Source organism: Macaca fascicularis, chromosome 13 (genome assembly GCF_037993035.2).
Source record: "Macaca fascicularis isolate 582-1 chromosome 13, T2T-MFA8v1.1".
Lineage (NCBI taxonomy): Eukaryota > Metazoa > Chordata > Mammalia > Primates > Cercopithecidae > Macaca > Macaca fascicularis.
The window spans coordinates 91,833,533-91,846,208 of record NC_088387.1 but is presented as its reverse complement, the minus strand read 5'-3'; the positions used below and the strand labels follow the sequence as shown (position 1 = coordinate 91,846,208).

Sequence of the window (12,676 nt, the reverse complement as noted above, 5' to 3'; positions counted from 1 at the left end):
TTCATATATAATTGATGAGAATTATAGATTATAGAGAGCAGTCATCTGGGAAAAAGTTTATAAACTGCTCTCAGGCACTGGGGAGAATTTACTCAAGAGGAAAGGCCTAGGGAAGAAGGAAAGAGGTAAAGTCCACTGAGCCAGCAGGGACCGAAAAGGGAGATCCCTCGAAGCTCCCTGTGCATAGTTTGACTTTGGTTTGCAGCATGGGCTCCTCCTATGCAGAATATTACATACTATTTTGGCTCTCTATGGCCCCTGTGAGACATCATTTATTTTTAGGGATTTATTGAGAATCTGTTGAATGCAATGCACCACGCTAGCATGGCAGGGAATCAGGAGCTAAGTCAAACAGGCCCCCAAGAGCTGCCTCCTGGCTGTCCCCAAGTCCTCAAGCCGCTGAGCTCACCTTTTCCTTTAGCGGCCAGGTCAACTGCCTGGTGCTGTCTTCCCACTTGCAGTCAGAATTTCAAGACTTTTTCATCCTCCTGCTCCAACCCCCGGTAATTTTGCAGAGCTACATGTCTCCCAATCTCATTTCTTGTTTAGACTGGGAGAACTGTGAGAGATACCCTCATAGGTGTGTCCCCTGCAGATGTCGCCTGCTTTTCATGCAGCCTCATCCCACATATGATGTGTCCCTCTCCCCACACTCCCTAAAGAAGCACTGACCCGAGACAGCTGACGGAACCAACAGTTACCCTTTGGTAGGAGCAGGGGATGACCGATGACCGATGACCGTGAACTACAGGAGAGGGCACAGTTCACACCACTGCCCTGAGCTTCCTTGGCCAATCCTCCTCAGGGACCTTCTCTGCCAGCCATTCTAGTGCTCCTGGTTCCACCCACTGCCATGCTGTCCACAGAAACTGTCTCCTCTTCTCCCCTCTTCCAGACTCTGCCATCCCTCAAGAGGAAACACCATCATACCTCTTTCCTTTTGACTTCCAAGGACTCTTGGAAGTTTCTGTTAGTCTTTTATATGGAGCAATTCAACCCGCCTTTGCTCCAACCCTCTCCCATCAAGGACTCCTCAGTGTAATTCTTTGAATCCTCACAGATACAGAATGAATGGAAATGGATCCATTAAGGCACCATACTGGAAGAAGCTCCCTTAGAGGACGTAGGACAGGCAGTGGAGAAAGGGTCCTACTGAGTACTAGGCACTGTGTTTGGTCCTTTGCACATCCAGTCTCATTTCATTCTCCCAACAGTGCTGTGAAGCGTTATTTTTATCCTCATTTTATAGGTTAGGAAACAGGCACAGAGAGGTTAGGGCATCTGCCTGAGTCAGCAAGTGAGGCCCAGGCTGTGCCTGGTTGGAGGTTGGGAGAGAGTGGGCAGGAGAGCATTGCTTTCCATGACCAAATGGGCCGTCATTTCCCAGAACAGTTCTGACTGTGGTCAACTGGTATAAGCAACAGTTTCCAGCCATTCCACACAGTACCTGTCCCCAAAGGTGCAGAAGCCAGACAAGTGTAAAAGCCCAGGCGTGAGTGTGGGCTAAGGTTGGCACCTTGGCCAGCCTCAAATCTCCACGGGCACGTTGATGTCATGAAAGGGAGGTTCTGCTCTTCAGTGGTTCCCAGCGACCTGGCTGATGACAACGTCTTGCCTTAGTGTGTTAGTGTCCTAGGACTGCCTTAACAAATTGCTACCAACTGAGTTGGCTTAAGACAACGGAAATTTATTCTCTCACCATTCTAGAGACTAGAAGTCCAAAATAAAGGGTGACAGCAGGGTCATGCTGTCTCCAAAGGCTCTAGAGGAGAATCCTTCCCCACCTGTTCCAGCTTCTGTGGCTTCTGGCATTCCCTGGCTGTGGTGGCCTAACTCCATTTCTGTCTTTATCTTCACACGGCTTTCCCCTGTGTGTCTCAAGTCTTCCTCTCACTTGTTTTTTTTTTTTTAAATAAAGACATCAGTCGTTAGATTTAGGCCCCACCTGAGAGATCCTTAGGGTCTTCTCTTCAGAATAATGTTAATCCTTAATTACACCTGCAAAGACCCTATTTCCAAATAAAGTCACATTCATAGGTACATGGAGTTAGGACCTGGACGTGTCTTTCGGAGGGACACAGTTCAACCCACCATGTTTGGTCTGGGGTTACTTTAAAATTCGGGCTTGTTGGCTTTGTGACTTAAAAAATGCTAGAGAGGAAAGTTCTAGAGCCAAGTAAAGGGGAAGGATTGCAGGCCCAAAGTCACAGCAATGGAAAAACCATTAGCAGCAGGAAGCAGGAAAGCCCTCTGGAATGCCTTGCTGCTGTCCTGCCCCATTTCTCACTCCTCTCCTTGCAACATCCCAGTTGAGGAGAGAATGAGCCACATCTTTCCTGAAACATCCAGTGGAGCTTGCTGGAGAACCTGCAAGAGCTGGCAAACCCAGGAGCTTTGCCGTCCATTCCTGGAAGCAGACTTTGTGTCTTCGTCCACCAAGGCCCTGGCTCTCAACACTCACTGTGGTGACAAGAACATGGCACCTTGACCATACACAGTCCTTCTATTTTTCAGAAGCAGGTAAGCACAGATTACTGGGATGGAGTGAGTAGAAGATATAAATCAGACCGGGCACAGTGGCTCGCACCTGTAACCCCAGCACTTTGGGAGGCCAAAGCGGGCAGATCGCTTGAGTTCAGGAGTTCAAGACTAGTCTAGGCAACATAGTGAGATGCTGTCTTATAAAAATATTAAATAAAAGTTAAAGACCAAGGCTTGGGGTTTGTGGATGCTTTGCCAGGACCTGTTCTTGGGCAGAATGGAATATATACTCAATTCTGAGGAGGGAAGAGGAAGGTCATGGCTAAAAGGTAGGCTCTGAAATCAGACTCCGTGAGCTCAAATCCCAGCACTCTCTACTTGCCACTTAGACCTCAGGTAGGGGAGGGGGATATAAATGTTTGAGCCTCAGTCCCCTCCTCTGTAAAAGGGGGGCAGTAAATGTACCTGCTTCACACAGTTGCAAGGTGTGAATGAGGCAATACATGTAAAACACAGTGCCTATAGTATCACATTGGGGTTTTTTTTGGTGGTTTTGTTTTGTTTTGTTTTTTTGACACAGGTTCTCGCTCTGTCACCCAGGCTAGAGTGCGATGGAGTGATCTCGGCTCACTGCAGCCTTGACCTCCTGGGCTCAAGCAGTTTTCCCACCTCTGCCTTCAAAGTAGCTGGGACTAGAGGCGTGTGCCACCACGCCCAGCTAATTTTTGTATTTTTTTGTAGAGATGGGGTTTCGCCATGTTGCCCAGGCTAGTCTAGAACTCCTGAGCTCAAGTGGTCCACCCGCCTCGACCTCCCAAAGTGCTGGGATTACAGGCATGTGCCACTATGCTCAGCCCCACACTCGTCTTTAAGAAAATTAAAATAAAATTGTTGTAAACACAGTGCCTGGCACAGAATAGATGCTCAATAAACACCAGCTGCTACAATTAGAGGGGAAATCATCATAATTGTTGGATTAAAACATAATAAAAGACCCCAGTTGCCTTGTTCAAGGCAGTATTTTCAGAAACAAAGTTTTAAAAGTTTAAAAAGAGGTCAGTGTTTTAAGTCATGTCAGCTCCATAGACAGAATGCTGAAAAGGCACCAAGCCCTCTCTCGGTTTGCAGGGAAGCGCTCCTCTCCCGTCTGAGGGCTGTCGTTCCAGCCGAGAGATCAGCACAATGGACTCTGCGATGGACATTGTTCTCCAACAGGCCTGGCCCTGGCCCAGCTGGGGTGAGCATTTCCTTTGCGGCATTTCAAAAGGCGACAGTCCCGAAAGATAATTAAAAATCAGCTAGCAGTGGTGACCAAGAGAAAGGCACTGAGCCCTCCCAGTGTGCAGGAGATAGGGCATCCCAGGTTATTAATTAAGTGTGCTCACATTTGCATGGTGTAGAGGACAATGATCAAGCTGGAGCTGTCAGCTTTAAATGGTGTTTGCATTTCTGGATGGCTTGTTGGCGGGGAGGGTCAGGGAGGCTCTCTAAAGTCATTTTTGGGAGTCTGGAGGAATGGTTAACAACTTGCACTTCACCTCGTTTTACCCTGCAACTCCATGGAAATTCCGGAAAGTCTTGGTTTTAATGGTCTCTTGCATAGGCTCATCATCTCTCTACTACCCCCTTCCATGCTGGACAAATGGAAGGGCATGTAATATGGTGTGGCAGGGACTCAGGGGTCCAGAAGTTCCCAGATGTGTGCAGCTGTGGAATCTGCCACCATGCCCCACACACACCAGCCTCTGCAACCAGACGGAGAGATGAGAGGTAAGGGGTGAGGATGTGATTGATTTCCATCCTCAGCCCTCCAAGGAGGAGGCTGCCAAAGAAAACAAAGGCTACTGCAGTGGGGGAGCTGGTGGTGACAACATGTACCAGGGCCACAGGGCAGCCAGCATGGCACCTGGATCTGATCAAGATGGAGTTTTCATCCCCATCTGCCTGTTAATATCTCCTTTACCAGTCGCCGCCCCCTAATAAGGGGTATGCCATAGACTGGAAGTCACTGGGGACCTGCCCAGCACCCTGATCTAGGCGTTGATTAACCCACTCTCCTTCATCCTGCCTCCCATCCACATGGTCCAATCAGAGGCTGCCGTGCTTGCACAATGTGACACGGTCTCTATGAACACATTAATTGGTCCTGATGTAGAACTTGACCCAAGACCAGGGTGAAGTTGAGAGATTTATTTTCTTTCCAGGTGTTCCAATAACGTGTAAAACGTGGAAGTCGATAGCAGCCATCTTCTGCCATGATAATTGGGAAGAGAGAAAGCCTATAGTGATAATAAAGTCAAATTATCCTAAATGCTAATCCCAGTTCCGCTGCTTACTCTCTGTGTGTATTTAGGGAAATTCCTTAGTCTCTCTGAATTTGATAAATAAGAATGTGAATACCTGTCACGTGGGGTTGCTGAGAGGCTTGGATGATATATATCAAAAGCAAAACACCTAGAGGTGATCAATAAATGGAGATCCTCCTTCCCTCTCCCTTCCTTTTCCAAGATCAAGGGCAGCCAGAGTGATATGGTCCTAATCCATTGTTTAAGCATAATTGCAATTAAGCAGGGAGTTTAACTGAGCCCAAATACAGTTCTTGCTAGCTCATAAAGGATTTCTTTTTACCAGGTGAACATGTTAATACAATTCCATTGCAGACACACTACTGAGGAACACAAAGGTGAATATAGTGAGAGTTATACTCTCAAGTAGCTGCATGTGACATACAACAAATTCTATGACAGTCAGTAGGGCCTGTGCCCAGGATAGTGTGATGGGCTCGTGCTAACCCTGATGCTTCGCTTCACCCGTCAATGAGGACCCCATTTGGACAGGGTTAGGAAGACCTATCTGTGTTAGCCCAGCTTCTGCCTGAGTGGGTTGTACTATTACTAGTGGGCTGCTAGTACGGTTTGTCTGTAATCATCAGAGGAGAAGCCATGATCCCTCAGCTCCTCTGATGCCCTGAAAGCAAGAGAGGTTACCAGAATGTGCTAGAGAAGAGAGATCATGTAGAGTCACACACACAGAGACAACAGGGCCTTGGGACTGGGGAGGAAGGAGGGTTGGGAGCAGCAGTCAGTGATGCAAGTAACAGTGGGAGCAGGGAAAGAGGTGTCATCTGTAGGTGTCAGCCCACAGATAGGAGGGGCTTGAACTGTGTCTCATCATCAGTGATGACCAGCATATATTTTGCTCCTATCATGGGCTAGGTCTTGCATTGTGTTTTATTTGCATAGTCTTATTTAATTCTCAAACAATCCCATGGAGCAGACATGATCAATATCTAAACTTTACAGATAAGAAAACGAATGTCAGGGAGGTAAAATGACTTGTCCAAGGTCATACTGCTGGTAAGTGGTGGAGTCAGGGCCCGGACCCAGGTCCTTATGATTTCAGAGTCCCTGAGCCACTGTTTCTATACTACTTCCAATACTGAAGCCAAACAAAGCCTTTGGAATCAGCCCTTTGCAATTTGATGCGTGGTCCCTAGATTGGCATCACGGGCATCACCTGGGAGCTTGTTAGACATCTAGACTCTCAGGCTCCACCCCAGACCTGCTGAATTAGAAGCATTTCACCAAGATCCCCTGGTGTTTTGCATGCATTTTCAAGTTTGAGAGACCCAGCTCCAAATTAGAGCATCATTTCTCACCTGTTTTTCTTCCGTTGCTAGTACGCCAGGATGTTAATAGGAATTAAAAGGGAAAAAAGGTTCATGGCCAAATGAGTTCAGGAAAAAGTGACTTAAACAAAGCCAGACTGGCTTCTTCGTTACTGGATTTCTCAGAACCATTAATAAGCTGACATATATATATATGTGTGTGTGTGTGTATATATATATATATCATGTGCTAATTGGGGGTGGAGTTTACAGGATTCCTCACTTATTTGACCTTTGAGACTTCTTCTTCTTCTTCTTCTTTTTTTTTTTTTTTTTTTTTTGAGAAGCAGCTTGCAAAACTAGTGTACTAAATAATTCACTTTTGAGAATGACTGATTTAAACCAACTGCCTTCTAGCACAGCTGTGTAAATGAGGTCCAGAGAAGTTATTGATTTGTCCAAGGTGGCAGTCAGTGGGTGGCTTTGCCAGGACAGCACATGAGGCCCTGTGTGCAGTGCTCTTTCCAAGATACTGACCTGGGAGGCCCAGAATTTTGCATCCTTCGTCTCCTCAGCTTCATTTCCAGCTGTGAGGAAGTAACCGTGCCCCATGATCAAGCCTGACAAAAGGTAGATAGAGGCAAACAGGATAACTTGTGCTAAGCTCTTCTCCAGAGGCAAAGCCACTGGCCTGAGATCAAAAAGCTAACCAGTGGTGAGGCAAAGAAGCAAAGAAGGGACCCCAGATGCATCGGGTTACAGTGCTCAGGGTTCCTCCCTCCCTGAAGATGAAGGTCCTTCCAGCCTCGCAGCCACAGCAGACAGAGCTAGGCCCAGAGATACTGCGAAGGTTGGGTCCTAAGAAGGGGGCCTGGCCTCTCCCTGGCTGAGCCTTGGAAAGCTCAACCACCAGGTCACAAAACATAATGACCGGACATAATGACACAATGAGTCACAACCCAGCCCTTGGGAGAAAAAACAGACAGTGAGGTGTTATGAGAGTTTTTCTGGACCATCTGAAAGGGGACAGGGACGGAGTCAGTGCTACCACCTGGCTGGGGCTCTCATGTTAAGGGACTTCTCTGGATCTCAGAGAGTGAGCTCCTCCAACTTCTACTAATGGTTGAGCAGTTGGGTAGAGCAAGCCCAATTCCTTGTTGAGAAGCCAGCTGTGCATCCGGGCATCTCAGTGAGAGATCCCGTGAGAATGAGAGAAGCGTTAGGGTTGGGGTTAGAGTTAGGGTCATGGAGGCAGCTCCCTCATCAGCCCCCAAAATGGGTTCATCTCCTCTGGTGCTTCTACCTGTCTCCCTTCTGGACTGTCCTTTATTTTCCCTTTATTTGGACATCAAGGACTCTTCCACGTGATCCTTTGAACTCAGGCCTCACAGACACAGGGTGAATGGAGATCATTCCATTGGGCCGCCATGGTGGAGGGCGCTCCTTCGAGGAAGTAGGGAAGGAGATGGAGAAAGGGCCTCACCGAACGCCAGCCGCTGCGCTAGGCCCTTTACTCATGTTGTCTCATTTCATTCTCCCAACAGTCCTGTGAAACAAGCATTATTTTTATCCTCATTTGATAGGTTAGGAAACAGAGGAGCACAGAGAGGTTAAGCCATCTGCCTGTAATCACCAAGTGAGGCATCCGAGATGTGACCCCACAGATTTTGGACCCTGACACCCTCTTGGGCAAGGGAACTTTTTAGTCTGGGTAACCAGATCTAGAGAGAGAAAAGAAAGTGGGGACTCGCAACATCCATACTCCTGGAAGGGACAGTCCTACTGTGGCCTGACCATGTTTGGGCCCCTTGAACCCACTGCACAGCACAGAGCCAGAGAAGGTGAGGCTGACTTCATCCTGGACTGGTGACGTCTGAAGCCCCGGGTGGAGCCAGGTGTCAGTGTGTTGAAGCTTCTCTGGTGATTCTAAAGCACAGCCAAGGTTGAGAACCAGCTTTCTCACTTTATAGAAACATGGAGCTCACAGAGGTGAAGCCGTTTTTCCAAGGGTGAGTTACTGGAACACCAAGGTCTTCTAGTTGTCCACCAGCTAGAACAGGTTTCAGAAACACCTCTCCCAGTTCCTAGCTCTGTAAACTTGGGCACGTCATTTAACCTCACAATGAAAGACTTAAATGTACGTAAACTCTTCGGATGGCGTTAAATGGGCAAGAAACATCAATCTTCTCCCTACCCTTCCCCCACCCCAAATCCAGCCCTCTTTCTGCTACACAGCAGTAGAGGAGAGTGCGAGAAAGGATGGGCTTCAGAATCTGACTATTGCTGAACTGTAAGGACAGGGCAGGTGGTGGGTGCCCTGGGGGTGTTGCCTGCCCACAGGAGTCCTGGGAAAGGACCTCTGTGTGATAGGAAAGACCAGTGTATTTCCTACTCTCACGCAACACTCAGCACAACACTTCTGACACCAGATGAACAAGGGCTGTTTTCCCACACACCAAGCAAGCGATTCTCCAGCAGACCTGGAGACGGTGTCAGATCTCAAAGCTCAGCCCCACAGGACTGCCCTCAAATTCAGATGCCAAGTGTAAGTCCTGGTTGTGACCTGTACTTTTGACCAAACGGGCTATAAATTGGGGTTCCCATGGCCCTCTCCTTGGGTTCAATTAATTTGCTACAGCAGCTCACAGAATTTCAGGGAAACACTTTATTTATGTTTACCAGTTTATTATAAAGGATTGTTACAAAAGATGCAGATGACGGCCTGGGGGAAGAGATGCACATGCATGTAGGAAGGAGCACGGAGCTTCCACACCCTCCCCAGTGCGGCACCCTCCAGGGACCCGTCCAGCTATCTAAAAGCTCTCCAAGCTGAGCCATTTTTGGTGTTTATGGAGACTTCATTACGTAGGCATGATTGATTAAACCATTGGCCATTGGTGATCTGCTCAACCTTCAGCCCCTGTCCCCTTGTCGAGGTTAGGGGATGGGGCTGAAAGTCTCAACGCTCTAACCACATGGGTGGTTTCCCTGGCAACCAGTCTCCATCCTGAGCCTATCCAGGAACCCACTAGGAGCCACCTCATTAGAACATAATATGCTCTTATCACCCAGGAAATTCCAAGGGATTTAGGAGCTCTGTGTCGGACATTTCTATCACCCAGGAAATTATAGAGGTCTTAGGAGCTCTGCGTCAGGAACTGGAGTCAAAGACCAAATATCTGAACAAAAGAGTCTCCTAGCACCCCTATCTACCAGGGTTTTAGGAGCCAGAAATCAGGAGCTGAGACCAAATCCATGTTTCTTTTCTTTTTTTCTTTTTCTTTTTTCTTTTTTGAGACAAAGTCTCACTCTTGTTGCCCAGGCTGGAGTGCAATGGCACGATCTCGGCTCTCTGCAACCTCTGCCTCCCCGGTTCAAGCGATTCTCCTGCCTCAGCCTCCTGAGAAGGTGGGATCACAGGTGCGTGCCACCATAGCCAACTAATTTTTGTATTTCGCTTTGATATTTAGCTTTTTCATAGGAACCATTGTACTGCTTTTGTCATAAAAAGTAATGCATTTTTAAATACTGGTATAAATAATTGCAGAACACCAGTTACCTATGTTTTTCAGTGGACTTTCAAGGAAAATCAGTCATTTGGAGAAAGATTTTCAAATCATTGCAACCTAGGCACGATTCAGTGACCTCTTCCTTATCTTTTCTGTTTTCAGAGCAGCTTCCTTAGCACTGGGGCTACCCTTCACTTTCCCAACCAGAAGGGTTTTTGACCTAAGCAGCTCCTCTGTCCCTGCTCTTGCCTGGGCACCTAAAGCACCCCCTGCCCTTGTCCCCATCACCCCCCACCCTTCTCCCCACCACCTCCCGCCCTTCTCCCCACCACCCCCCACACTTCTTCCCAGCCCCCCCGCCCTTCTCCCCGCCACCCCCGCCCTTCTCCCCACCACCCCCACACCCAGGTGCTCTGTCAGGTATGCCACATCAGAAACCCACATGTGTATCCACCTTTCCCCAGTACAGAGAAGACACCTGCCTCCAGTTCGCGGGATTAATTACCCCTTAATTACTCCCTTAATACATGATAACTTTCAGTGCAGGAGAGGGCAGAGGCTCTAAAACACAATTGTGCTAGAGAAACTTCATTGTTTTGTTCCAGAAAGTGGTCCCATCCCTGGCTGCCTCATACGTGATGTCGTAAGGAGGCAGCAACAGGGAGCACTTCAAAAGGAGAAACTTTCCAAAAATAAACCAAAGGTGGCCTATGTGCACAGGTTCAAGTCCATGAGGCAGCCTCTCTGTTCTTTTATGCTGTTTGTCCCAACACTGCTACTTGCCCAGCCCAGCGCAAACAGGCATGGAGATGCTGAGCGTCAACACGGGGGAGTCATATCACGCGATCACAGATCACAGCTTAGGTGCAGTCATTCGAGCCACTGAGCCTGCTGTTCTGTGTAGTGAGCATATGCCCCAGGAGCCAGAAGCCAGCCATCTGCCTGAGTCAGCCCTGGCACCCATATGTGTGTGCGTGAGTCTAGTGCTTAGTGATACACACTTCCACACAACATGGTCCCTAAATGTAAGACAGTCAGTCCATTGCATGTGCACCCAAAATCACAGCAGCTGTTCCCAAGCTGACGGAAACACCAATTTGTCAGAGTCTTCAACAAGGTATCTTCTGAGGGAAGAGTCAAGGGTGAGTCTGATCATAGGGGATCTTTCCTTGTTTGCTGACTTTACAGAGTAACTCTGTTTAAAATGTTACTCCCTATATGTGTACGTTGCAGACACCCCTGGATTCTTTGGGGGCAGTTCCTCAGGTCCTGCTACATTTGCTGTTGACATTCCCTTGTTTTCTTTCCGTCTAGCTCCAGACCCTTGTCCCCAGGTTTTGACCTCACCCAGACCTTTGCCTGGGATGGAAAGCTGCTTCACTGCAGGAGACACCTGAAGTACCTGAGTTGGTTCAGAGACTACCAGAAGTTTTTGGACTTCTTCTAGTCCTTTAATGGCCAAAAGGACTCAAGAGCCTGGTATGTAATGGAAAAGGCATCACCTCTCTCCTGGAATGTAGCTGGAAGGACCAATCCCTTCATAGTTACAGGGATCTGAGCTATGAAGACACTGGCCAGGCGACAAGGCCCTGGGCTCAGACACAGATGAAGTTTCTCTGGAAGAGAAATCTGGCCTCTTACAGACCTGGGAAGTGCCAAGGCTTAGCTCCTGAGAAGGATCGCTGGTGCTAACAGCTGGGAGTCAGGACTCCAGGGCCACTTGTATGGAAGCTGGTGTCCGTGGTGCAGGAGGATGGGAGCTGTGGATTCTGCACCTGCCTCCCCACAGGCTGGCCCCTCAGAGAGCTCCTGTGGTGTCAGAACCCTCTCACAAGCGCCTGCCGTGGTTATCAGCTCAAGCCGAGTGCTTCTGGAGTGTGGACGGGGGCAGAGGGAGAGAAGCAGCCATGGGCTTCCTGCCAGGAAGCTCAGCAGCTCCGAGGAGGCTGGAGAGTCATGGGACACAGTGCGTCCTCCCCAGAGCAGCCTCCGGCCTGCCAGTTCAGAGCACACACTTGGAGGCAAGAAGGCTGAGGTCTAACCCTACTCCTGCTAGGGGCCAGCTGAGAGCTGTGGACAAGTCATTCAGCTTCTCTGAGCCGCAGTCTTCTCACCTATAAAGTGGGGGTAATAATACCCTCCTCACAAGGTTGTTGCAAGGCTTTATGGGGAAAAATACAAAGGGCACAGAGTTGTTTAGTAGGGGGTGGGCCTGTGGGAAAAGGCGGGGCCATGAGATGCCCAGGGGAGGAAAGGACAGATGGGGACCCCAGACAATGAAAGCATCTTTGCATCCTCAATGATATCATCTGGGTTTTGCTTGTTTGTTTGTTTGTTTTTTGAGACAGAGTCTCGCTCTGTCCCCCAGGCTGGAGTGCAGGCGAGAATTTCAGCTCACTGCAACCTGCACCTCCTGGCTTTAAGCGATTCTCCTGCCTCAGCCTCCTGAGTAGCTGGGATTACAGGTTCCAGCCACCATGCCTGGCTAATTTTTGTATTTTTAGTAGAGACAGGGTTTTGCCATGTTGGCCAGGATGGTCTCGAGCTCCTGACCTCAGGTGATCCACCCTCCTCGGCCTCCCAAAGCGCTATGATTACAGGTGTGAGCCACCGCACCCGGCCCATCTCAAGTTTTTTTGTTTGTTTGTTCCTTATAAAGGCTATGAGGAGAGGAAGGGGCCTAGAACACAGGATGGTGGAAGAGGGGCTCATGGGTGGAGGGGAGGAGAGCAGATGAGCAGGGACCCTCCCCCTTCCTTGGCAACCGTGGGGTTTGCCACACATATATCCCATGTATCAGGTGGAGATGTCAACTTCTATGAACTGAAATAAACTGTTTCCCTATTTATAAAATGAAGAGCACTTCAAGTCTGTCCAAATACACCCAGGTGTCTCTAGATACCCCGAGCCTGAGAAATCACCTGTGTAGATGCACACAGGCAGACACTCACGCGTATGCACAATCACACACACTCGCGTTTTGTTACAGAGGTTCAAATTAGCTGATAGTTGAGGATAGCCATGGGTTCCAGGCTTAGGCACATCTTTCCTGTGGCTGTTAGGCCTCACCCAGGTTGAG

General features: G+C 48.7%; 1 long non-coding RNA gene across 1 annotated transcript; it reads left to right on the top strand.

The window, feature by feature from the left end:
• The first annotated feature begins 2,208 nt into the window (after positions 1–2,208).
• Positions 2,209–12,450, top strand: LOC123568406 (uncharacterized). Its single transcript, XR_006691744.2, has 4 exons — positions 2,209–2,520; positions 3,610–3,718; positions 9,411–9,508; positions 10,912–12,450. It is a non-coding gene; the product is annotated as an uncharacterized lncRNA (long non-coding RNA).
• Positions 12,451–12,676: the final 226 nt, after the last annotated feature.